The sequence below is a fragment of the Lasioglossum baleicum genome, chromosome 7, assembly GCF_051020765.1.
Source record: "Lasioglossum baleicum chromosome 7, iyLasBale1, whole genome shotgun sequence".
In the NCBI taxonomy this organism is placed as follows: domain Eukaryota; kingdom Metazoa; phylum Arthropoda; class Insecta; order Hymenoptera; family Halictidae; genus Lasioglossum; species Lasioglossum baleicum.
Genome location: NC_134935.1, coordinates 8,308,428 through 8,334,546, shown reverse-complemented (window position 1 = coordinate 8,334,546; position 26,119 = coordinate 8,308,428). Strand labels below are relative to the sequence as shown.

The 26,119-nt window shown below is 39.2% G+C and overlaps 1 protein-coding gene and 1 long non-coding RNA gene across 5 annotated transcripts in view; one reads left to right on the top strand and one right to left on the bottom strand.

Annotated features, from left to right (window-relative positions):
* The window catches only part of LOC143210456 (uncharacterized), a 53,585-nt gene that overhangs the window by 25,898 nt on the left and 1,568 nt on the right, over positions 1-26,119 (top strand). The window lies entirely within an intron of this gene.
* The window catches only part of Calx (sodium/calcium exchanger 3), a 225,698-nt gene continuing 200,175 nt past the window's right edge, over positions 597-26,119 (bottom strand). For 3 of the 4 annotated variants that reach the window (XM_076427238.1, XM_076427240.1, XM_076427241.1), the window contains one exon: positions 597-25,594. The gene's annotated coding sequence lies outside the window, so the exon portion shown is untranslated. The remainder of the gene's footprint in view (positions 25,595-26,119) is intronic. The other variant, XM_076427239.1, reaches the window with a different exon arrangement.

Genomic DNA, 26,119 nt, shown 5'->3' with positions numbered 1-26,119 from the left:
TTTTTGTTAAGAATTCTAGCTTGTCGATTTTTATAGTTGGACCATGGGGATCTATTGGAAGATTGAGGTAGGGCTTTTGTCAGGAGACCTAAAACTCTAGCTAGCTCTCTAGCTAAATTGTTATTTATGTAAAGAATTGTATCTTGTAAATTTTTGTAGTTGGACCATGGAGATGTACTGGGACATTGGGTAGGGCTTTCGCCAAGAACTCTACCTAAATCACCATTCATGTTAAGAATTGTATCTTGTCAATTTTTATAGCTGGACCATGGAAATGTACTGGGAGATTGAGGTAGGGCTTTCACCAAGAACTGTACCTACATTATCATTTTTGTTAAGAATTTTTTATAGCTAAATCCTGTAAATGTTCTGGGAGATTGAGGTAGGGCTTTCATCAAGAACTCTACCTACATTATCATTGTCGTTAAGAATTCCATTTTCTAGCTGAATCCTGTAAATGTACTGGGAGATCGAGGTAGAGCTTTCGACAGGAGACCCAAAACTCCAGCTAGGGCTTCCATCGGGAAAGGGTAGGGCTTTCGCCAAAGGCATTATCCAGGACTCCGGGAACGAGGCAGTGGTTTGCAATAAAAAGCTCGCCGGTGTAATAACATTTAATTGTCTGTATATTTTGCACTTTCGACTCAATTACAACGAATTGATTCTTACGGTCGGTCGCTCGTTACGTTTCTCACTGGCACACGCGGCCTCCTGCGACCGAGCAACGTCCTCGGAGGAACCTCTAGAAACGATTGAGAAACGGTTCACGGAGCAATGGAACCTGTTAAAATATCTTTTACATTTTGATCGTGGACTCTCTGCTCCGATCATACACACGCATCAACGATGTGTATATATTTTCCTGAGTTCTCCGTTCCGTTGCGTCGGTGGCAAGCGGCCGCCAAATCATTGTTATCGAATCATCGCTCTCGCCAGGAGCTTCCCTCGGCTCTAGATTTTTAGGGGTTCTCAACGAGATCGTACATCAACAATTAACACGTGTCGCTTGTCCATTGGTCATCCGCTAGCTGTTCGAATTCTTTCGTCCCTTCTTTTCGTAGTCGAACAGGGAAGCTGTTCTTTCGTTTATTCTCTCTCTCTCTTTCGGATCGAAGCGGTTCGAAGTTAACGAACGACCAACGGACCGCGTAATAATGCCAATAATAATGAGCATAGGCATAAAACGGCTTAACGTCTTACAACGATTTTAGGGGGAACCCCAACGGGGTCCACCCACGCTCTCCTGTACAATAGGAATTATACATAGAAGACGGAAGATAAAGCTTTGTCGGTCCGCAGAAAGAAGAACGGTCCAGGAAGATCGATATACTCTCGCGTGATCGAGCTTGAACGAATCGGAAGACCCAAATGATCTTTGCACATGGCTAGGCATCTCGCGAACCAGATCTTACATCTTTCTCAAAAAACTGTCTCAAACACGATGCTAAAAATTTCGTTAACAAAACAATCAAATACATAGGCAATAGAGGTTACTCTGTTATTAACAGTTCAAATTTTTCGAAAACTCTTTTTTTTCATGAATTTTCAAGGTCACCTACAACTTTTTTTTGCAAATGCTATAATTTTTCCACGCCTATTTGTTAGAGGATTTCACGGCGAATTCGGTAAATATCATAACATAAAAAAAATTGCTTTTATATAATTTTTTTTACAAAAAATAAAAATCAAAACCATGCTATACCTGATAAAAACATTTTCGATCGGACAGGTGGTACAGGTGGTTCACTCTGTATGTTGATATTCCTAACTTCTGTTAATCAAAATATTAAATCAATTTATTCAATCAATTTAAAATAAAAAATCCGCAGTCACAGAAGGGAAGTTGGTAGGGAAAGCAAGAGTTTGAGGGGCCCTACCACGCCCACCCCTGTTGTAGATCGTATAGTCTGGTCGCATCATCACTGAGTCAAAGTGCATCGTCGAGTAGTGTTATCGGTATCGATAAGACCGGCAAGATAAGCCGATCAGTTGATAATTCTCGACCTTCCCGGGCCGGGCTGTCTCTGGGTTAGTTAAACAGTGTTTCCCGGTGATGCGAGCGATACAGGGAGTATCGTGCGAACGCTTTCACACCGGCGCAACGTAAAACGTAATCGCGTTTCGTTGTATGGCGCGAATGTCGCTGATAACGGAAGTTCGTGCGTGACGTGTATCGAAATGCGGGCCGGACCGAGAAACGGAAACGTTTTCGGGCGCACGAGGTACACGGAGAAGCGAACACCTTGCCTTACAATTGTCAATCTCGTCCCATTGTTTCACCATTATCTTCCATAGAACAGAAAACTTTGACCAGACACCGCTAGACTGACTTCTAAAATTGAAGCGACGAGAGCACAATATAAACAATGTGCAATAAAAGTGAATTATTAGAGACAGACTTCGTAGAGACATAAAATAGCTTAAGGAAACACAAAATATATTTAGAGACAGACTTGTTAGAATATTTTTATAACAACATTATTCTAGAACATGTTCTACAATGTTTATTTAAGTACACTACCGTTCATGAATTGCTGGACAAAATGGTAATCAAAGAATACAAGCTACCAGCTTGATTTGATCGTTTTATCTTGATTAGATATAGCAAAATTAAATGTTTACATATACTATTTGAATGAATGTTGGGTAAAAGAGATTGAGAAATTATGGGACCATTATGGACAGCTCTAGAAGCCAAATTGGAAAACAATTACCCCACTTAATTTTAAAAATTAGAAGATGTAAGAATAATAATGAAAATTTGGAAAATGTAAGATATTTTGGTCTGGTCTGATTTAAGTTTTCTACATTCAAAAAAATTAGTAAGTACCATTTTTATTTAATAATATGGGTATAGGTCCTTCAACCCTTAACTCCCGAATGGTGAGTCTGAGTGGAAAAAAGTGGAAAAAAGTCGATTTCTAAATTTTTGCGTATGTCATAAAATTTTTGTTGTTCGTTATAGTTAAAGGTCTGAAGGCTTTAATGTTGTTTTTTCTATTTGTACACCCGTGAAGTTTAAGTTTGCGTTCTTAAACAGTGTCTAAAGCAGCGTCCGTTCACTGGCGATTTTCAAGTGGTTTAAGGAAAATTGTGTAAATTCTTTTATTACAAAAGTTTTTCAGGTGGGTGTACAGAGCACTTTCGCACAGATTTCATTTTGTTATCATCTAAATTAGTATAGTTATTAATATTTGAACATTACCAATAATTCTGTAAGTTTTTTACGGTTACAAAACTTTATTGACGATTTTGGTATAGTTCTGTGTGAGTCTGAATGCTCTTTTTGGTCTGATTACATTCGGTAAAGATTTGTGATTATAAGCCAACAAAATTTGATTCCGACTATGTCCGAATTGAAATGTTGTAGCTAATTTAGTTTTAAGCGTTTCGCAGCGTTTCGAATGTAGAAGAAACTAATGTTTCTTAGGAAGTTTCCGAGGAAGAAATTTCTGATGTATTCTCGGATGAAAATTAATGGTAATAATTTTAAAATGTTCTTATAATATATACCGGGTGAGACATTTAAAGTGAAACAGACGTATATCTCGGAAATGAAGTATTTTGGAGAAAAATGTTTCAGACAACAGTTGTATGGTTTCAAGGGGAACATAAAATGGTGTCATTGATTTGACCTTGAATAGTCGTTTGAAAATCACATGAAGGTCATCTTCAATTTCTTAAATAGAATTCCCTATTTTTTATTGCATATTCTTGTAGCTTGTTTTGAGAGATTTCCAAAACACGATACTAAAATATTTTTTCCTTAAATATTTTTCAAGTTATAAGGCTTGAAAGCGACAGTTAAAATATTCCACTATCGCCACGCTTTTTCATGGGTTCTCGATAATTTGAGGAAAACATGTTTCGAACAAAAGTGGGAACAGTATTCAGACGTCTACAAATTTTAATATAAGAAAGTTGGAGAAAGATTTTTTTCTACAAAAAATTGAGGCGATTTGATTGTTTAAATGTTAAAATCTATTTTGGATTTCATAATGTCGTAGCTGATCTTAAGACGAATCCAACGATATATAATATTATAACCTTGAGCCGCTTTTTCCACTTTTTCTGGCCAAATAGGAGAAGAAATGTTTAATTTCTGATAACAGAAAATCCTCTGCATCCAAATTTGAATAAATGTTCGGTGACTTGTGGAAGGGAGTGTGTAAAGATCGTCCACAAATCATTCAATTTCCGATGACCAAACAAATCGAACAACCGTTCCATTACGATGAAGATGACTGACTATAACCATGAAAAGAGACGATAATCGACAGAATTGCAAGGCGAGGTGTGAACAAAGGCATCTCGAGGTTGGTTCGAGAGTTCGCGAAAGAAATTCGCCTAGTAATTGGGACAGTGTAAAGAACAATAAATACCGTGAAGTATTCAACGGACAGCGTTCCCGTATTTCTGCGGTGTAGTATTTTCGCCACTGGATCGTCTTCGTTCGACGTTCTGCGCGTGTGTGTATGTGTGTGTGTGTGTGTGTCTCCTCTAACGAAGTTACATTGAAACTCGTCGATTTACCTTGGCTAGGACTTACGTTCTATCGGAATTCCTTAGTGACTAATCGGGACCTGGTGTCCACCGTGGATCTTAGCAATCGATCGAACAGCGAGAATTATTCGAGGCCTGTGAACGACCTGCGAAGAAACGGTCAACGAAACGACGAATTTTTCGGCGCCGTCCGTTAGAAATCCCGCGAAACAATTTCCCACCGAAACAGTTTCGCTTGATTGGAAATATTCTTCGAAACCGGCGCAGCAATTTCAATCTCGAACTACTCCGGCTCGCTTTAGCTTGATTAAAAATCGTTCGCTCGAGATTCGTCGCTTCCGCGAGGTTTCTCACGGACGGGGCGTTGGTATATCATAAAATCAGCGATTTTCATCATCTATTTACAACAGGACTATTTATATCGTAATCTACAATCATCCTAATCACCGGACAGACGCTCCTGATGGCGAGGAAGAAGAAGGGAGTCGAACCGTGAAAAGATCTCTCGCGAAAAACTTGCGAATTCGGAAATTCTTGACGAGAGACGACTCCGCGGCTTCTCTCTTCGCGATAACGAATACCTATCGTTAACTTTAGGCAATAACGCAACAATACAATATATATATATATTTTTTTTTTACGTATATATACACGCGTGTATATTCTATCTACTGGCGAGCAGAACTTGTGGTATGTTTCGCTTCACGGTACAAAACTCAGATTCAATGTGCAACATCCGTTCTCGTCTCCTCTCGTTCGTTTTTCACCATTTCGCGTGACTGAGCGCCTTTCTCCGAAGGGCTAGTCCCTTCCCACACTTTTCCTATATATATATATGCTATATTTTATACTTTACAAAGTTCTCTATCTTACAGTGTAAACTTTTAGTCTCGCGGCGACGACGCCGACGTCCCTGAAAAACAAACGCGGCGACCGGACCCGGCTTCTTTACTTCGAGCTTCCCACTCACCTCTTCGTCCGATGAAACTTTCATAATCCAATTGGCCACTGCGCCGCCGCGAATCACGGAATGGACAAAGCAGCCAAGGATAATTGTTCCGGCCGGTCTCGGGGTAATTCAGTTCGGGACACTGCGGTGGCTACTTCTGAAAATCGGCAACTTCTTCCTTTGATTTCGGGAGACGTTGCTCTCCAGCACTCGGGATCGAGATCCCCGTTTCACGTGTACGTAAATACACGTGTAGCTAACGAATCCGGATCTCGATCCGTGTAATGATTAATACTGGAGATCGTGATTTTGAACGTGTTTTTACATACATGTACTTTAGTGCGTGGCATTTCACGTGCATTAATACATCCTCGTTAAAATTTGTATCATTTTTAGAACACTGGTATTCATTTACGTGTCGAGACTACGGTAAATGCTCGTTTTAATTTGTGTAATTTTTAGAACACTGATATTCATTTACGTATCGAGACTATGGTTTCATTTCTGTGGTTGTTGGTAGAACAATAAATTTCGACATCTGCGAATTGTAGAGACGGTAAGGAAATATTTATACATATCAGTTGCTTCGGAATGGTGTTCTCCAACAGCTAAGAATGTTGTTCTTATCGTCATAACATTGAAACATAGCAGATTGATGCTCGTTTTAATTTGTGTAATTTTTAGAACACTGATATTCATTCGTATCGAGACTACGGTTTCATAAATTTCGTGGTTGTTGGTAGAACAATAAATTTAACGATCTGAGAATTGTAGAATCGACAAGGAAACATCTAAACATATTAGCAATAGTAATTGCTCCGGAATGGTGTTTTCCAACAGCTAAGAATGTTGTTCTTATCATCAGAACATTAAAACATACAGATTCTTCTTTGACAAACCAGAGAGCCAGCTGATTACATGTTTTTAATGGGACTGGTTTCCAAATTAATTTTTCTATCAATTTATAACTGTATCCTAAAAATTGATACGCATTAAAATGTGGATAAGCTAATACACGTGTACTAAAAATGACACGTACTCAAGTGCATACATTAAATACACGTTAAAAACCGCGGTTTCTACTATCCACTAGAAACAAATCGTCACTCTCGAAAACCACTCTGTCCTCGCTATTATTGCTTATCTCCGCGAGAGAGCGACAATTTTTCTCCACGAGAGAGCAACATCGTCCCTCCGTCTCTCTTTCTGCGTATCCTGCCGATTTCCAGGCTCCGAGTGTCTCAGAGTCTCCCCGGGCAAAGGTTTCTTTCGATTGCGTATCAGAGAGTCGCCAGATTAATTCGATAATGGCGTAGAGAGAGAGGGTAAACCGCATTTCCCCTGAATCCGAGTAAACTCCCCTGATCTGGCGACTCCGATCGGAACGCGTTTCGCACCGGTCGCCGGGCGCGGGCGTTTCGCAGACGCCGTCGCCGTCGCATCGATTCGCGAGCGGGAGACTGCGCGCGAAATTTCGGAATGGTCCTACGTGTTTACTGCGACGCGTCTCCGCCCCGTTTTCTACGAGTGTATCGTGCAAATAGTCTCGGCCGGCTTGTTGCCGAGACAAAGGACTAGAACGATAGATCAAAGAGTTAGAGAGTAGTAGGTATTACGTTTCGCTGGTATTAGGTGCTAGAGATAGGGATACGTGATTCATTAGTTAACCGTGGGTGTACACAGTTCGAGAAAGAGAGAATAGAGACAAAGTGCGAATTCGCGTATGTATTTGTATTTTAGGTGTATATATGTATGTATATATATATGTATAGATAGGAAGGATCCTTTGGTAAAATCGAATAGAAACCTCGATACGTTCTCCGAGCTGATTAATATTTACAGAAGAACGTGGCCAGCCCCGTGCTCGATTTATTAGTCTTCGAGGGAAAACGATCGTCCGACATAACCGCCGAAACAGAAATCGCTCCTCTCCGTTTCTTTGTTCTCCTACCTTTTTTTTTTTTATTTTCGATTGTTTTCCTTTTTTCTGTTTCATCGCGAATGTTCTCGTTGGTCCGGATTCGAAGATTTTTCGCACTAACGTCTGTTCGTTCGTTATTTGGTCGTTTCGCGTATACAGTTCGACTAATTCGTGCTCGACCTTTTTGTAGTAGGTACGTTGAACTTATTCGCATGACAGGCTACTCGTTTTAAATGTTTGTCATTGTATTTTTTTTTTCGCTGGTCCAAGCTGTGCGTATAGGTAGATCGTTTGCAGAGCTTTGTTTAGCTTTTGTTCCCACTGAAATCAACTCGACCGAACTTTCTAAATGAAATCTCGAAGTTTTCTCTGTTGAGTCTGCCACTTCTGTCTTGTTTTTTTTGTCTGGTTTTGGTAAATCATCGTAATGATAACCAAACGGACCGTGACGTGGTAGTTCTGAGAATAGAATTCGTAAGGTGTAATTGGTTAGTCGGAATTGATAGTTTGATTGTCCTTAAAAAGGTAACTGAACTACGCTTAAAGGTAAGACTGAACGGGAGAACGAATAATTATTCGTTTGGTAAAGTGGCAAGTATACTGAATTTGGTCGGGAAAATACTCGACTTAAAGTCTTCTAATTTTCGAGACTGATATTCTGCGTCTACCTTGATATTGGTTCGGTTCGTCCTGCTCCGCAACAACGAAACCCTAAATTCGAAGTTGCACCTTTCCACCTTGCAACACTCGCCGTTAGACTGCGGTTTTCCGACAAAAATCTTTGATAATTAATAGGACTCCGGATTTTATGCACTTATAACAAAAATGAGCAAGTGGAATTTAACACAGTGAAAATATTAAAATAGACTTTACGAGTATTATATATTATTTTCACCACATTAACATTATTAATGAAGAACATAAAGTATTTAGCTCCTGCGTCTTGCAATTGATGCACAAACTTTTCATTTTTATGTAATTATGAGGAAACTAGTTGGGTGAAATACAAAACAGTAATAGATTACAAAAATTCAAGAATCTTGTTAATTTTTAACAAAGTCATTAAGGGATGAAATTAATTTTTATTTTGCTCCTGCTTCCCACGAACGGTGCAGAATATTTTTATTTTGCATGAATTGCAAGAAATCGAATTGCAAGAATCTTGTGATGTTGTTTTTAATGTAACAAAGTCATTAAGGGATGAAATTAATTTTTATTTTGCTCCTGCTTCCCGAAAACAAAGCAGCATATTTTTATTTTCGTGAATTGCAAGACATAGGAACCGGGTTGGAATTTGTTTCTCTCTTCAGTGGTTTTATTAAGCTGTAAGAATTGTATTGATACTGTTACATTCTCGTAATCTCCTCATTGTTTAAAAATACACTCACCCATTTTTGTCATAAATGCATAAAATCCGCAGTGTAGTGATAACGTTTAAGGAACCCAAAAATTCCACCACACTGCCTCGAGCTGATTCAAATAATTCAACAAAGAAATAAATGTCTATGCAGTGCAGACAACGTTTCTTTCGCATGAAGATCCGCAGTCTTCTCATCGCGAACCATCAGCCGAAAGGTGCAACAATTCGGTACCGATCTAGAATGGCCAATTCCTAAACTAAAACCCTAAACTGTTCTACGAGACGGCTCATAGAAAACATACAAAACGTATATAAATTACGGAATGCAATCGATCCACGTTCGCTAGTCGGACGCGCTCGCTAATTTGAAGTGTGAATTTGGCAATCGGTGTTCTCAGCAATGAAATAGTATACAGAATGATCCAAAAACGTAGTACATCCTTGAAAAGGATTCCTCACATAATTTCAAACAACTTTTCCCTTTACGAAAATCTTCTCCGTGGCTTCGTTAAGGAGTTATTCACGAAAAACGTCGGACCAATCACAGTACTGGTACAGCGGACGCTGCCGCTGATTGGTCCGGCGTTTTTCGCGAATAACTCCTTAACGAAGCCACGGAGAAGATTTTCGCAAAGGGAAAAGTTGTTTGAAATGTTCTGAGGAATCGCCAGTTTCAAGGAAGCACTTCTTGGACACCCTGTGTATACCGTGTCTCGTGTTTCGCTTGCTCGCGATCGACTCTACACTACTCGGATCAATTCGATGTCGATCGAATAGCGATTGATGAGGGGCTGGCCACGCGGAAACACGTCCTTAGGGCAAACAGAATCTCCATCGAAGGGCAACACGACGCTCTTCGCAGTTTCCGTTCTACCTGGCTACGTTTACATTTAGTCTATATGGTTCGATGGAACGCTCGCGCTCATGCGAATGTTGGCACTGCCGTTTCGCTGATTGACGGCGAGCCCAGGAGCTTTGAGTGCCAATATGTATGGAGCTTTTCAATTTACAAAATTCCAATGATTTTGTAGCTCGCAGAATTTAGGCAATCGACTGATTCTGGGCAAACGGCGATGCTTTCTGCATTTATGGATGCATTGGATATGCACCGTTCTAATAATCGTTCTTGTTTGGATTCTCTTATAAATAAGTCTTACTTGAAATTTTCCTTTCAAATATTCGAGGTTTAGCAAGCGTATAGACTATGTCTATTATATGAATGACCATGGAGCTCTTCAATTTACAAAATTCCAATGATTTTATAGCTCGCAGAATTTAGTAACTAACTGATTCATTGTATATGCAACGTTCTAATAATCGTTCCTGTTTGTATTCTCTATAAACAAATCTTATTTGAAATTTTCCTTTCAAACATTCGACGTTCAGCAAGTGTATAGACCTCTACGGCTGACTCTATAGCTTGTTCAGTGAATCGAATCGTATATCTCTGCTACTCTATTATATGAATGACCATCGCATCGGTGCTCTCATTCAGAGTTCTAAGTAATTGTGTATACAGTTTGCTCGATGAGACAAGCCCTCATTTAGCGGATTAATTAATCATGAAACTGTATCGTTTGCTCAATGAATCGAGTTCCTGCTTCGAATAATCATTCCTAGACTGCGGCTGATCATTACTAAACTGCGAAAAAGACCAAATTATAATTCTTTCAAATATCTGATTAGTTTTCAACACTGATATTACTCTCAACAGCGAAAACAGGCGAGGGATGAATCATAAAAAATCATTAAGGGATGAAATCAATGTTTATTTTACTCCTGCTGCCCGAAATTAATGCAGAACATTTTTATTTTACATAATAAGCTCCGCAGTCTAATCAATACTCTTTTACCTACATACAATAACGATTGTTCAGATCGTTCACCGAATTAATTCTTTCAAATATCTGATTAGTTTTCAACACTGATATTATTCTCAACAGCGAAAACAGGCGAGGGATGAATCTTAAAAAATCATTAAGGGATGAAATTGACTTAAAAACTTGAAGTATAAAAGCATTTGATAAACAAAGCTATTGGCATTACATCTGCAATTGAAGTAGATGCACATATTAGTGTGTATTCACGAGCTCATCTCGTCGAGCGAACTACATCTGATTAATTCGTCAGGGGATTGGCGCAGCCGCTTCTTGAATTTTTCAAATTTTAATAGAGCCCACGGCAGTAATTGTAGTTCAGGGTTTCCCGGCGATCCCAGAAGTACCTAGTCGATTAGCTTGCGCCATTAGGAGATAAGTAGGGCTCTCGCGCAACCAGAGGCGCACACCCTTATCCACTAATCACTTCAACCAAACTACTTTAAACATTAACTCTCGACCCTTGGCCTCAAGTAAATACTCGGAATTTTTCTCATGGGCGCGAGCTAAACGAATCTTTCGAACCCATCAGCGAAATCGTGCTCGTTAAAACCATTACAGTTATTTAACAAGATCGTGGTGCTGATCTGATAGCAGTGTAACGTTGGTTAGCGTCCATCATCGGATGGTATAGTCCTGAAGAGTGACAGTGTCTCGTCCAATGGAAAAAAGTCGGACAATCAAAGTGTAAATGTTCATAACAAAATGTAGTTTCTAAAACTACCCTCGATTTTAACTGAATAAATTTATTATTCAAATTGAGGCTGAATTACTGTCGAAATTCAGAAGGACATTACTGTTGAATTCCGTGCATTTTTTCAAACATGAGTCCCTCGTAAGGTTTTTTAATTTGAGTTTTACGCGGTGTGTTTAATATTACAAGACCTTCCAAAAAAATTTTGTTGAAATAATTGCAATTTGTCCTAATTATTTATGTTCAACATTTACCAACTTTGATTCGAGTTTTAAAAAAGGTACCAAAATGTTCTTCGTGAATTTGTTTACATTAATTGGTGGTATATTAAACTTGGCATATGAAATTCAAAATTGCTGGAAAATTTCCGAAACTGAAGATGTCAATAACATATTACATTGGATTGGAACGAAAGTTCGTAGCGTTTTCATAGATTTATTAAATAACACGGTAAGTCACCTAAAAAATGGCAAAAAATAATAGAGAAAAGTAGAAGCGAATAGAAAATATGTTATTTAACAAAAACTATGTCTAAATATCCTAATTTTATCTTTGAATTTTACTTTGGAAACGCTACGAACTTTCGTTCCAACCCAATATGATTTCTCCTCTATTATAATTAGACTGCGGATTTTATGCATTTATGACAATAATAGGCGGATGTAATTTAAACAGTAAAAACATTAAGACAAGTTAAGAATATATGTTATTTTTAATTTGTTAAAATTATATACAAAAATGTTTGTATAGTTTCTGTGTGTTGTAGTTAACGAAGAAAATGTTTATATTGCATAAAGATCCGCAGTGTAATTATAATCATTAAGCGAAGAAATAATATTCAATTTAGTTTCTATTTTCGATGATTTTGTACACACGGTGCGTCCCAGTGAATTTTCAAAAAGATCCATACGAACAGGAAGTTCTTCTAAGGGCATCGATGATTTCCACGACCCTCGAATGCTTCATCGAATCAGAATTCGATCCGTCACCGGCGACCGTCACACAGTAAAAACAAGCTCGAACGATTTTCTCGAATGGAACATCAAAGAATCTTTCTGCAACGAACGTGCAGAGCAAACAGGAGAGTGGAGCGTTCCATCGATTCGCGGCTGCAGTTCTTAATTCTAGCGAGTGAAAATATTTTCCCACGGGCTGTTAGGCGTGTGTGGAATCTCTATTCGAAACGGGGGAGCAGCGGTGGAGCGAAAGGGGTAGAAAGGAAAACAGAGAGACGTGAAAACGTGAAAGGAAAGCGTGAAAAGAGAGAAAGAGAACGAAACGGAACGAAAGGGAAAATCGAACTCGTTTGTTTCGATTCTCGCGCGAGGGGCGTTGGTCGAGCGAAAATTCGCTCGGTCTCTCGCGCACAGACATATACGCGTGTATAGATGCACATAGAGATGGGAATACACATCGAGAAGGCAAGGGACAGGGAGATGGGAAAAACCGACGAGGGACGCGACGCCAAGCGAAATAAAACGAGCGTTCGCCGAGATATTTTGCAAGATTCCTCGCGCATGTGCGGCGATTTTAACCTCAGTAAAGTAAAATTATCGATAAAATGGGGTACCTTGAATGCCCCGTAAAATATCGGTCCTTTCCCGCCAATATAACTGGCCCAGGGCTCCACTACCTCCTCATCATTATCAGTGGCGCGTTACCCTATGGGCAAGTTGCCCTATGCTCAAGTTGAGCAAATTCGGGGCCCCAAGCAAAAGGGGGCCCCGAACACAAACCAAGATCCAAATTGTACGTTTTTCTCATAAAGTTATTTAGTCGGGATTGGGGGCCCTGAAATTCTACTGTGCCCAAGGTCCCAACTAGTTATAACGTGCTACTGATCATTATATAGATACGTTACTGTTTTAGACGCGCATGCGCGAGAAATGTTGTGCAATACAGTAAATATTCGATGGACGCAAGGGCCTCGGGGAGGTTCGTTGCATAGTTTGTAGAGAGACACTATCTTTTGTGCTTCAAAGACCGAGCCGAACGTAGGAAAGGACAGCGCGGGTAAATAGAGACCGCGCAGAAAATAGCGTACCAATGAGACCGCTTCGCGCAATTAATGAAACTTGTTTGTTTTTACTGTTGGATTAGTAGTGGTTCACACCGATATACCCGACCCGGGATCCAATGTCGCCAGATCGAGGAAATCGAGGGGAGTACAGTTTACCCCCTCTCTGATTACCAGATTAATACGTGACCAGTTTTAGTGGGGTGTTGGAGTATGCTCATGGTGTTGGAATGGGTTAGTGGAAGGGGAAAAGGAGGAGAGGAAAAATCGACCAGTTTTGGTCGATTCTGGCGACATTGGACCGAGGCAGCTCGAGCTTCGTGGCTCCTGCGGCGTTGCCCCGCAGCGGAGGGGATATTTTTTTGCATCCAACGTGTAGCACCTTCTTGCGTCCATAGAATATTTATTGTATCTCTCCACTGCCTCGGACCGGTTCGGTTCTGATCGGTTCCGTTCGTCTCTCGACTCAATCGCATTCGGTGCAGTTCGAACTGGTTCGTCTCTTGGCTCGGTTCAGATCGGCTGGCATCGGCCACGCTTGTTTTTCTCGCGAAACTCGCGCCTCGGCGGAATTGAAAGGACGCGCACGGCCGGATCAACAGTAAGTGGAGTAAATGCACGAAGAAGAGAGATCGTCCGCTCCCAGAGATTCCCGGCGATTACGCCGCTGGACATACCGATCGTCGTGGATCGCGATTCGACAAATTTTCTTCTCTCTCTTTGGTTTATCTGGTTTTCCATTCCGCTAGTTTTGCGAAGCATGTTTGCCAGTTGATTGGGATTGATTGACGTCTGCGCAACGACGTGGATTGAGAACCGACGCGATTCAGGGGCTGCGACCTGCTAACCGGATGAGTTTTGACGAGCGAGTTGTTGCACGAGTGAAATCGGGATGTTACAATATTTTAGGAATTGATGGAGACGTGTAGACGATTCTTCTGGGGATTAGATCAATCCGTGAATTCAACTACACTTCAGAATACTCGGCTTCGTAATTTTTAGAGGAAATTTTAGTTATTCGGACATTCTGAGTCTCCATTTAGGAATCCTTGGAGTAATTCAGTAGGACCTCGATTAAATATGATTATATTATAAAGGGAAATAAATTTTTGAAGATAAAAAATTTGTTTTGGAATATAATGTATTATACATTTTAATTATCTCCTCGGGTCTCGATTATTTATCCATCGGGCTCTTAATTTATCCGGGCTGTTTGTCTCCCGATCAAGCCGGTTAACCGAGGTCCTACTGTACTTTTATTAGAAATGAGACCAATTCAGCCGAAAATCGAGAAATACACTGTGGTAATTTTTATAGGAACTCCACTCTTGGACGGCGGTGCTCGGGTCCATTTTGACCCATAGGTGAGAGCTCTAGAAGCCAAATTGGAAAACAATTGCCCCACTCAAATTTGAAAAATTAGAAAATATAAGAATAACAATTAAAATTTAGAAATATAGAATTTACATGTTCCCCACTTTCGAAAAAATTAGTAAGTACCATTTTTATTTTATATAATGCGGGTCCTTTAACCCTTAACACTCCAATGGCGACTCTGAGGCGCCACTAAAAATTGCTGCTGCATTATTCAAAATATTGTTTATATTATTGAATATATTGGTATCTAATCAATTACTACACATTTAGATATTATATGAGGTACTTATACCAATTTCATATCCATAAAATTTCAAAAATCATAGGGAATATTCTAAAACGAAACAAATGTTTAATTTTCGAGTTAAAATAGCTCGGAGTGCAAAGGGTTAATAAACTAATAGTTTTTCCATAAAGAGTGTGGTTTTTATATACCCGGAATCCAGCAGAAATCGAATGCAAATGAATTGGTTCAGCCGGTGAACAGGTCGATAATCAAGCGAAAAAACGATCAGCAGGATCGCGATCGAGGAACGATCACGTGCATCGATGTAGCGCGTTCGATGCACTGGAGGGCCGCGTTGCAGATTGCATTTCGATGAATGGAATCAGGTACTCGGTAGCAGAACGTATCATTCTTGGACTATGCTGTCCGAAGCGGTCCGTTTTGTTTTCTCTTTTTCATGAAAAGGAAGCTCTGAGCTTTGGATCGCGTCGGTTCTACGAGGTATTGCGTTGATTTCATCGATCTTCATCGATCTTCATCGATCTCTTGTCGATCAGGACGACGATCGTTCGGCTAGCGACGAACCACGGGAACTCGGCAACGTTTCGGATCCCATTTACGGTTTTTATCACTTCAACGCTTTGCTATTGAGTGTCGTCTATATACGTCCTACTATTAGTACATTATACATATATATATGTATTCGTGTGTGTGTGTATAAGATATATATATATGTATACAGTAAATCTCTTTTTGAACGATTCTCTTATTAAAATATCTATGTCGTGTGTGTGTACGTACACTATGCATACACTTCTTTTCGCTCCGATTTATAAATACATACGTATGGGTGTACTGTCCGTCGGAAAAGTTTGCACGTGCCACACGAACTCTGAATGCTTGACACAGAGAATATAAATTTTAATCGAAACACAGAACAAATTAATAACATTACGATCTTAATGTTAGTTCAAGTTGGATGGACTCTGGAGATTATACTTGTTAATAAGAATAAAATAAAATAGATTTGTTATCGTTAGACTGCGGACTTTTACGTGGTTTTTCAATAAAAATGGGCAAATAAATCAAATTATTGAACGAAGATACAAGTCTCTAAGATCCGCAGTTATAATTGTAGTATTCTTTTCGATGTATATAGGGTATAGCAGACAATAATACGTAAAGCAACTTGGTTGACTCAGATGTATATTTGGTTGCTGTTGTATGCGCTGTTGTTGCCGTAGATCGTTAAAAATTCAAGTGGTACGACTTGAGCAACCTTACCCTATGTTTCTCTTGTTAGTATATTTACATTTAATTTTGTAAACAAGTCGAAAACGAATTTCAAGTGAATTGAGCTCTTGCATAAGTGAATATTTACGAGTTGAAGTTCTTTCTGTTGCAAGTATCCAAAATTTGGTAGCTGTAACAGAACTTTTGCGACCGACTGTAGCTTTCAGTGATGTTCGGCTGGCGTCACAGCGACGTCGTCGTCTCCCCGATGATTCCACTGCTTTTCCCATCCATTCCCTCCTTTTACATTACCTTTTCCCTACTGTTATAGTCTGTTTTTCGAGGAGAGACCCCCCAGATACCATTTGTCGTCGTAATAACTGTCCACTTCGATTCTGTTGGCCATGTGTAGACTAGAACTTTCGAGTAATTGAAGTGGGGAGGGCATCTATTACGAACGTTGTACTGTGCAGAGATGGGAAGGTGGTTATCGAATAAACTGCTGCCATGATTGGTTACCGGAACATTGGCACGAGCAATTTCCTACGAACTGACCAGAACAATCAGCATATTCATTACGAATACAATCGTTACACCTATAATTTAAAATTTAAAATAATTAGATCGGCATATCCATTACTGATACAATTGTTACACCTATAATTTAAAATGTAAAATAATTAGATCGGCATATCCATTACTGATACAATCGTTACACCTATAATTTAAAATTAAAAATAATTAGATCAGCATATCCATTACTGATACAATCATTACATCTATAATTTAACACATTAAAAATAATAAAAAATTTATTCCATAATTTATGAAATCTAATAAATGAATTAAATTAATAGACATAAATCATGGCTCTAAATAATCACCAATACAGCGATTTAACGAACGAATAAACAAGAAACGTTATTATATCAATCAAGCCGTAGCATTAACCGATCGTAAACAGAAATAAATAATAATCCTACAGTTCACACACACACACAATCAAGCAATCAAATTCCCTATAATCCCACAACCAATCCTCTCGACTCTGCACAGTACACTATAATTCACAATAAACCTCCACTCGACTCCAATTACTAGACTGCGGATCTTCTTGCAAGGTAAAAATAGTTTGGATCAATTGCGAGAACCAGAAGACAGATCAACATTTCTTTTTCCTTCTAAGGATCTTCATAAATTAAAGATAATAACATAATACATCGACGTGTCCAGACTGTTTTAAATTGCACGAATGCATAAAATCCGCAGTCTACCAAAAATTCGCTAAACATTTATGCTGTTAATTGTGCCCATAATGAATTGTGTCAAAATTTTAAAAAATTACTTATTACATTATTTGAAACTAAATGAATTCGATGTAACTTTTACGATATTGTGTAAAATTATACGGAATTCATTTAGTGTTAATATTCTCTTCGTTGAAATATCTCGAAACGAGGAATGTAATTATGGACACGGTTATTTCGATTGAAATGAAATTCTATTTTATCGTAGACCATTTTAAAGAACACGTGGGCATATTAATCTTTGTTTCATACTGGTGGTCAAACTGATTTCTGCACCCGCTATTTCGAAAAACCGACCACGGAGGATGGTATCTACCGATCGCATCGTTTGCAGGCAGTTTGCACGGCGTGTGTCCCCGATATCTCGCTCCATTTCCCTTTGATTTCGGTCGCCGAATTTTTGCGCGCATCCACGCTAATTAAATGCACCTCCCACGCGTGCCGGATCAAAGGGGAACCGACTCCGTTTAATTAGCGCGACGCGCAGTGGGCTGTTACCATAAAATAGATCGGATTAATTCACAAAATAGTCATCTCTCGAAATAGGTGGAAACAACTTTCAACTGTCTTCAAAATGAACTCTTCACGGAAGACTTATTTCACTGTTACGGTTCTTATTGGAATTAATATTTTTTCCTCACGGTTCCAATTTATCTTTGACGAAATGAGTACGTTGCGAGATGATTCACCGGTTTTTCTTTTCTCCGACGGATTGATGGATCCACGTTAATTTCCCGGAGGATCGCTGCTATAGACTCGGGGGATTCTTTTATGCGGAAAATTCGCTTTCTTTTGTGAGCTGTGTATGCCGCGACGTTTGTCATCGATGCTCCGATCTGGAGCGATTGATGGATCTTCCGATGGATTGGTTTGCGTCTTTGAATCGAGATTTGTATACGCCATTGTGTCGGGAATAAATGGCCAGTTTGAGTTGTTATTTATTGTGGCCAAGGTTCGCTCTGCGAATTTTGCGTTTTGTAGTATCTGTTTCATTGTATTATACAGGGTGTCTCAGCTAAGGCCACCTAAATATCTCCTTTATTTTTAATGGCACAAAAATATATTTTTGGCATAATTTTGATGAAAGAATATCATAGAAGAACAATTTTTTTGTCCGGTTATTTTTTCATAGTTTTTTCAAGATCATAGTTATTTTTTATCCGGAAACCTTATTTTTTTTTATTCCATCTTGTTAACGACTTAAGCATATTCGAATGTATTTTTTCATCCGCTATAAGATGGAATAAAAAAATATAAGTTTTCCCGATAAATTCTTCGATACCGTCTAAATTACAGCAAAGTCGCGTGTACTGTCCGCGATCGGGTACGCGATCACTGTCCAGTGCAGAACACAGGCTGTTGGACAGTAAACGCGATTTTACTGTATGCCATAAATATTCTTTCTGTCATTAAAAATAAAGGAGATATTTAGCTGGCCTCCTTCAGCCGAGAAACCCTGTATGTCTATTTAATATACTGTTTCTGTTATTTTGTCGTGCGACATTCTGGAAAACATTTTCTTATATTTTCATTGGAATATCTTGATGCGGCGATTGAAACGTATCGAAGTCCGTGGCATAAATTGTATCGAAAAATGGGAAAATATCCGACAGCCTACGGGGAAATTGAAAACCGTCGGATCAAGTGTGCGGAAATTAAAAACTGCCGAATACAATGTACACGCGATTAAAACCTGTCCAATTAACCGTAGGCGAATGAGAAACTCCCGAATAAAAAGCATAGAAGATCGAAAAGTGTCCAATGAACTGTACGCGAATTAAAAAAGCTGTCGATTAAAGTACACGAGAGGCTGAAAGCTATTTCGGTAAACATACAAGCCCGAAACAATACAAAACAAGAAAACATTGCCGAGGAAAACATAAAAATTGAAAGCGAGAATTAAAAATTGTCCAAGAAAGAACGAGCACGAATTAAAACCGTCGACACGACTGCTCAAAAGTTAAATCCAAACGAGAGGAGGCAGCCCATCGAGGAAAACGTCGAAAAAAGAAAGATCCATGAAAGGAGATGAAGATCTCGGACTCCTTCGGGACAAGAATGAAACCTAACCGAGTACGAGATGAGAAAAAAGGAGCAAGAGGTTTTCGAGGCGAATGATTCGGGTCAGTTCGACGTTGGAGTCTCACAAAGGGGGTAGACGGGCGTCTGAACCGGAAATCCGGATGGCGGGTTCTGGTAGCCGACGTCCCGGGACATCCCACGACATTCGGACATCCGGAGGACTCCTGTCCAGTCGTTTCTCGCTTTGGGTATCACGCGAGTGACCCGCAGTTATTCCTTCTATCCTTCTTCTCCCCTTCTCCTTTCCTTCTTTTGCTCTCTTTTCATTTATTTTCTTTCCTTCCCGTTCGTTTCGCCTGCCTGCAAACGATTCTGGAGGTCGCGCGCGATTGATTCGTTCCCCGTGAAATACGGTACCCGTACACATGTATGTATGTACCTTCTCGTGTCTCCCTCGAGGATTTCCTCTCGACTTCAATTCCCTCTTCGCGGCATCCACCGACTTTCTACTAGCTCTCTCACTACGTACTGATTCTCTGTCTTTCGTTCTATGTATTTCTGTACGGCGAGATCGCTCTTTGAGATCGATGTACCTCGCGCGTGTCTTCGCTACGATTAGGACGATGAGGCGAAGCTGCGAGCAGCTGTAAATAACATCCTTCCGGAACGCTTTTCTCTGGCGATAAACTTTACTTTACCGGACTGAAAATTAGTACCTTTCTCCTATAAATTATGATGTATTTGGTATGTAATTCAGTAGATTTGTACCTGGCGCGGATGCAGTTCTAAGTTTCGATCCTCTAGGATCAATAGTTGAGGAGTTATGCTCGCTTAAAGTTGAGCATTTTTGACAGGTAAGGGCGTCGCCATATTGCGTCGCCGCCCTTCCGCTCTCGACCCCTCGATCTAATCCTAATCAACTCAGTAAGCGGCGTGCGACTGGCACTACAAACCAATATGGCGGCGCCCTTACCTGTCAAAAATGCTCAACTTTAAGCGACCATAACATACAATATAATAAATACAGTTAAACAAGTTTCTTTGATGAAAAGACAAAACGAATGAAGATGGCATAAAACAGAAAAATATGTAGACCAAAGGAAAGGAAACAATGGGCAAGAGAGAATAAAAGAAAAAAATCTGAGAGAAAATGGAAACAGAACGGGTGAGAGAAAAAGTGAAAGAATAAAAGTTGACGAGCACGAACGAACGAAACGGAATTCCTCGACTAGAATCGATTTTGTTTCGGTCGCCACGTGACGGACACAAAGGAATGCCACATCCTTTTTACACCGAAACTAGATCCAGGAAGCTTAGAACAGACCTAACATCGTTCGGGACACTTTCAGCTGAAAGTCATGTTACATCCTCTTCGCATCTGTCTCCTTTCATCCTTCCTTTCTTTGAATTTTGACGCTTTTCGTTCACGGATCTTCAGAAAGAATTTTCGATTGTTGTTCCTCATTCGTGAAATTAAATAAAAATTTTATGTTTCTCCCAATTCTGATGATTGTGTTCTGTTGTTATTAATCTTGCATATTTTCTCCTGCTGTCCTCAATCTTTAAAATGTTATCTTAACAATTTCATTGCATCATTATGGATCTGTAATACTAATTTTGATCTTGAATATTTGATTACGTTACTATTAATCCTGAAAATTTGATGTTGTTCTGAAATGTTGCTGTTCTCGAGTTTAAGATATTACACTGTTGTTAGAAATTCGCAAAATTATTATCAACTCTCTACACTTCATTGTGTAATCATCAAAATTAGAAAATTATTATCAACTCTCTACACTTCATTGTGCAGTCATCGATCTGTAATCTTCAGGTTTTTATGCTGTTGTTAGAAATTCACAAAATTATTATCAAGTCTCTACGCTTCATTGTGTAATCATAAAAATTAATCATCAAAATTAGTAACATTATTATCAACTCTCTACACTTCATTGTGTAATCATCAAAATTAGAAAATTATTATCAACTCTCTACACTTCATTGTGCAGTCATCGATCTATAATCTTCAGATTTTTATGCTGTTGTTAGAAATTCGCAAAATTATGATCAAGTCTCTATGCTTCATTGTGTAGTCATCGATCTGTAATCTTCAGGTTTTTATGCTGTTGTTAGAAATTCACAAAATTATTATCAAGTCTCTATGCTTCATTGTGTAATCATAAAAATGAATCATCAAAATTAGTAACATTATTATCAACTCTCTACACTTCATTGTGTAATCATCAAAATTAGCAAAATTATTATGAACTCTACGCTTCATTGTGCAGTCATCGATCTATAATCTTCAGATTTTTATGCTGTTGTTAGAAATTCGCAAAATTATGATCAAGTCTCTATGCTTCATTGTGTAGTCATCGATCTATAATCTTCAGATTTTTACACTGTTCTTGTCGATGTAGGAAACGAAGTCGAGAGCAAATCCATCAAAGTCGCGAAATCCTCCGTGCGTTCGCGAAGACATTTCACCCCTCCCAGTAACCCCCACCCCAGCAATCTGAGCAGTGTCATTGCGGTCTCCGCAAAGTCAACAACATCTTTGACCGCGCAGCAAAGCCTGGAATCCAGGATAATCTTCCCAAGATGCCTTGAACAGTGGTTGTGCTCTCACTGTGAGAACATTTCGCACAGGCAAAGAGAGAGAGTAAGAGCATGACTTCGAATATCGATTCGCGATGATTCTCGTTTAGTTCTCTCATTGTCACGTTTTGCTGTAGTCAGGCTAGATATAGTCTCGGCCGCTGAAGATATCCTCTATAGTTCTCCATAGTCTTCCAACAATCATTTCACAGAAAAAGAAAAAATGAGATTGCAACTTCTAATTAGTTTCTCTATATTTATGATTGAACTTGCCAAGATTCAACAGTGCATTCAATGTATAATATATTCAAATATTCAATATTTGGTACGTTCAACAAATTGCAAAAAATAATGTACATTTATTGGTTGATTAGCGTTTTTTCTTGCGAATGGAAATTCAGATCTAGAGCGGCCGGAGCACGTTGTTTTAAGGGTGAAAATTAGACTGCGGATGTTTATGCAATTTGCAGTTTTTATTCCTATTAACTCTAGAGGATTATATTAATTTCTAGAGGAATTTTAAGAGAAGGGGAAATCAAACAAAATATTATTCTGAGTGATAGTAGCCTTCGTAGAGCTGAAATAAATCAAAATCGTACTAAATTCTATCGAATTTCATACTCCAGGATTTTTTGAAAATTTTTGTAAATTATGAATGCATGAAGATTCGCAGTCCAATAACAACACAGGTTTTCTGACGAGTAATCGCTCGTGTCGCAATTCTTCCCGACGACTTTGTCGACATTGTATCCTGAACGCGTCGCATTCGATAAGCGACCCTCGATCAAAGGCAGTGAACACCAACGAGAGAACCTAGACGTTCGAGCGAAGGCCGCCATTTGTGTTATAGGTTTTTGCGAGCCGCGGTAATTAATCTCGTAATTAATCGTTATGCTCCTTCGGGCTACCTAACGATCTTTAACAAACAACAAACGCGCCCGAAATCGTCGCATAGCTGGCGATCGGGTCGACGACGATCGAGCCATTGTCTAGATCCATTTCGAGGATCTTTCACCGATCACAGTTGTGCGGAATCATTGTTTAATTACTCCAACGATTATAATTACATATTACGAATACGTTGTATCGTTTAATTGTTGAATCACTGAGTCATCGAGTCATTGAAATTGACACATACGAAGCTAATGAAACATTTATGTCCCTGTTAGAACAAAGTAAAATGTCTCAGTACGTCTTTTCTTAACAAAATATTGTGTTCTAAGATAAATTCGTTGCAGAATATAAATGAATTCTAATCTGTGAAGCTAATAAAACATTTACGTCCCTGATAGCTTGCACAATAACACTCTTAGAACAAAGTAAAATGAGTTTTTTTTCTATCTTGTACAGAATAGTTTTCGAACAATCTTTGCAAGCAATACAAAAATTGTCTAAAATTCGCGCGCCCGACAATGTCTCAGTATATTTTTTCTGAACAAAATATTGTGTTGTAAGACAAATTCGTTGCGGAATATAAATGAATTCCATTTCGAACAATTCGATTGTGGCTGCTTCGCGATCGAAACACAAGATTTTCTATTCCCCACAACTCTTCCATGAAAAAATCGAGAAATAAATACATCGTACGATTTTTCTTTGTGAAATAAGTTAGTAAAATATCCGGAGAGCACATCGGTGCGCTATTTCCCCGGTATAAAACGATGACACAAAGCCCCATAAAATTTAGTGGGCCAATACTTTGCACAGCTCCGCGACCCATTGTACAGGGAAACGAGGTTTCCTCGCAGTAGAGTAACTTGAAAGCGGTTCGAATCCTCGCGGGACTGATTTTTACGATCTCCGGTCTATCTATTCCGCGGATACCTTTTCTCCGCGAATTTCTCTGTGAAAAAATTCCCGCATTCATTGTACATTCCCCTGCTTTGGCTCGCGTCGTCGACCCGATATTCTCTCGGAGCTTGCGACTCGGACGTTTGCGATGCAAATCGATCTGATCCGATCCGCCGCGCCGGCTTCTTTAGCGATCTATCACGAACCTGACAATCCCATGTACCATTGTGAATTCCTCTGTGACTTGAACTTCCAAGATAATCCCTGTATTCATTTATTGATGCTGGAACTGTCGGGAAAGTCGATTTATTCTATTCGTTAAGAAAACAGTCTTTCGCGGGAATTTGTGACGGAACTTGCTGGAGTTTTGATAAATGATTTTTCGAATTTACGTGGAGGAGTGTTCTTGTTTGTTTCAGGCTAAATTCCCCATAGACAGATCATTACGATTTCAACTTTTAATGAATCACATTCTCGATTAATTGAATAAATTAAACACTTTGGCAGTTCCAGCAGTAAATAAATGTTGAATTCTCTCGGTTGAGATGGGATCCAGACGATGGATCTTCGGAAGAGGCTCGGCTGATCGGAGCTCGGTCGATCTCTATCGTTAATAATACACTTGAATAGAAAATTAGCGACACCGGTTCCTCTCGAAATAGGTGTCGCAAGTTCCGCTACTAAAATACCATAGAAACCTGTGTTCCTCGGAGGATTAAATAAATACGCTATTTACTGTATCCGTGTGACTGCTTCTGTGTAACATATTCACCATAGCACGTCTGTTTGCGAATGTGTTCGTATATTGCATCGAGGCTTGAAACTGATCTGACAATAATTTTTTATTCCGAATTACCCAGTTGAAAACCAGCAAAATTTCCAAATGGTATCTGCATCGAACATGGTTACTATTTTTGCTTCTCAACCGAAAATTTCTATTTCGCTGCAGCTGGTTGCAATCCAAGTAGAAAAGTCTTATTTTGCTCGATTATTTTGATCGATATTAAAACAGTTTTCTCAACCCCCAATATCTATGTATTCGTGTATGTATGTATCTATTTATGTATGTACTTCTGTACGTATTTATGTGTGTACCCATGCATGTAAGTATATATGTATATGTGTACTGATGTATGTATTCTATGTACGTGTGTATACATAATTCTATTCATTAATTCGACGGCCGTGAACGTACGAGGCACGGCTTCAGACTAGATCGCGCTTTAATATCGTCTTACCTATTGTAATCCTCTGGTGACTGGTATCCGTTAAATTATGTTAAGGCAAACTCACTGTACTCTTCGCACGCTTCTTTCTCATTCGTCATTCGTCGTCTCTCTCTCTCTCTGATTATTCATCATCTTCTTCTTCTTTTCATTCGTCGTCCCAACGCAGCAGCAGTGTTTTCGTCTTCTCAGAACGTTTATTTATTACTTTTTCTTTATTTTTTTTTTCTTCTTTTCACACGCACCAGTGGTTCTCGGTAGTTCTCACATTCGTTCAACCCGACGCATTCCGGAAGTGTTCCCATGTATACTCTTTCATTTATTTTTGTTAATTCACGCACTCGCACACTGTGACGTCACGCGGTCTCGTTCGTTGTTAAATCGTCCCGGATCGAGGGAATAGGGTGGAAGCTTAGCCGGTCGCAGGTGTTCACCGGCAAGGTGAGTTCGTTCGCCCAGCGAAATCGCACACCTTCGATTCCACTTCCCTTCTGTCCTGGAAACAGAACGATAAATCGATCAGAGAACTGCCCTTTTTCTATCGGATCCCCGAGTCCAGCTCGTTTCCCGCGTTTTTCAGCTTTTCTGCGCAGAGAATCGCTTCTCATTCCGGTCAGACAGAGTGCAACCCTTGGTAAAATACACCGGAACCTTTTTATCCGTAATTATTTCTTTGGGAAACTTTTATTTACGCGTTCGCGACATTTTTCTGATTAATATAAACCCAAACATGACGCAGTTCGATACATATCTGTGTGTTTGATACACAAGTTAGTAGAGCCTCCATTTTCCGAACCGTCGACTTTTCAATTTTTAGTAATTTTTTCACGTAACACGCCGATTTTAATGAAATGTTGGACTACATCATAATGTAGAACTTAAAGAAATAGACGAAAATTTCAAAAATCCAATTTGTGCGTCCTTGAATGACGAATCTTTTAGTCTAAACTGGTTAAAAAAATCATTTGTTTAAGAAGTATATTAAAAATTAATTTAAAAGTAACCTAACCCAAAATGAACC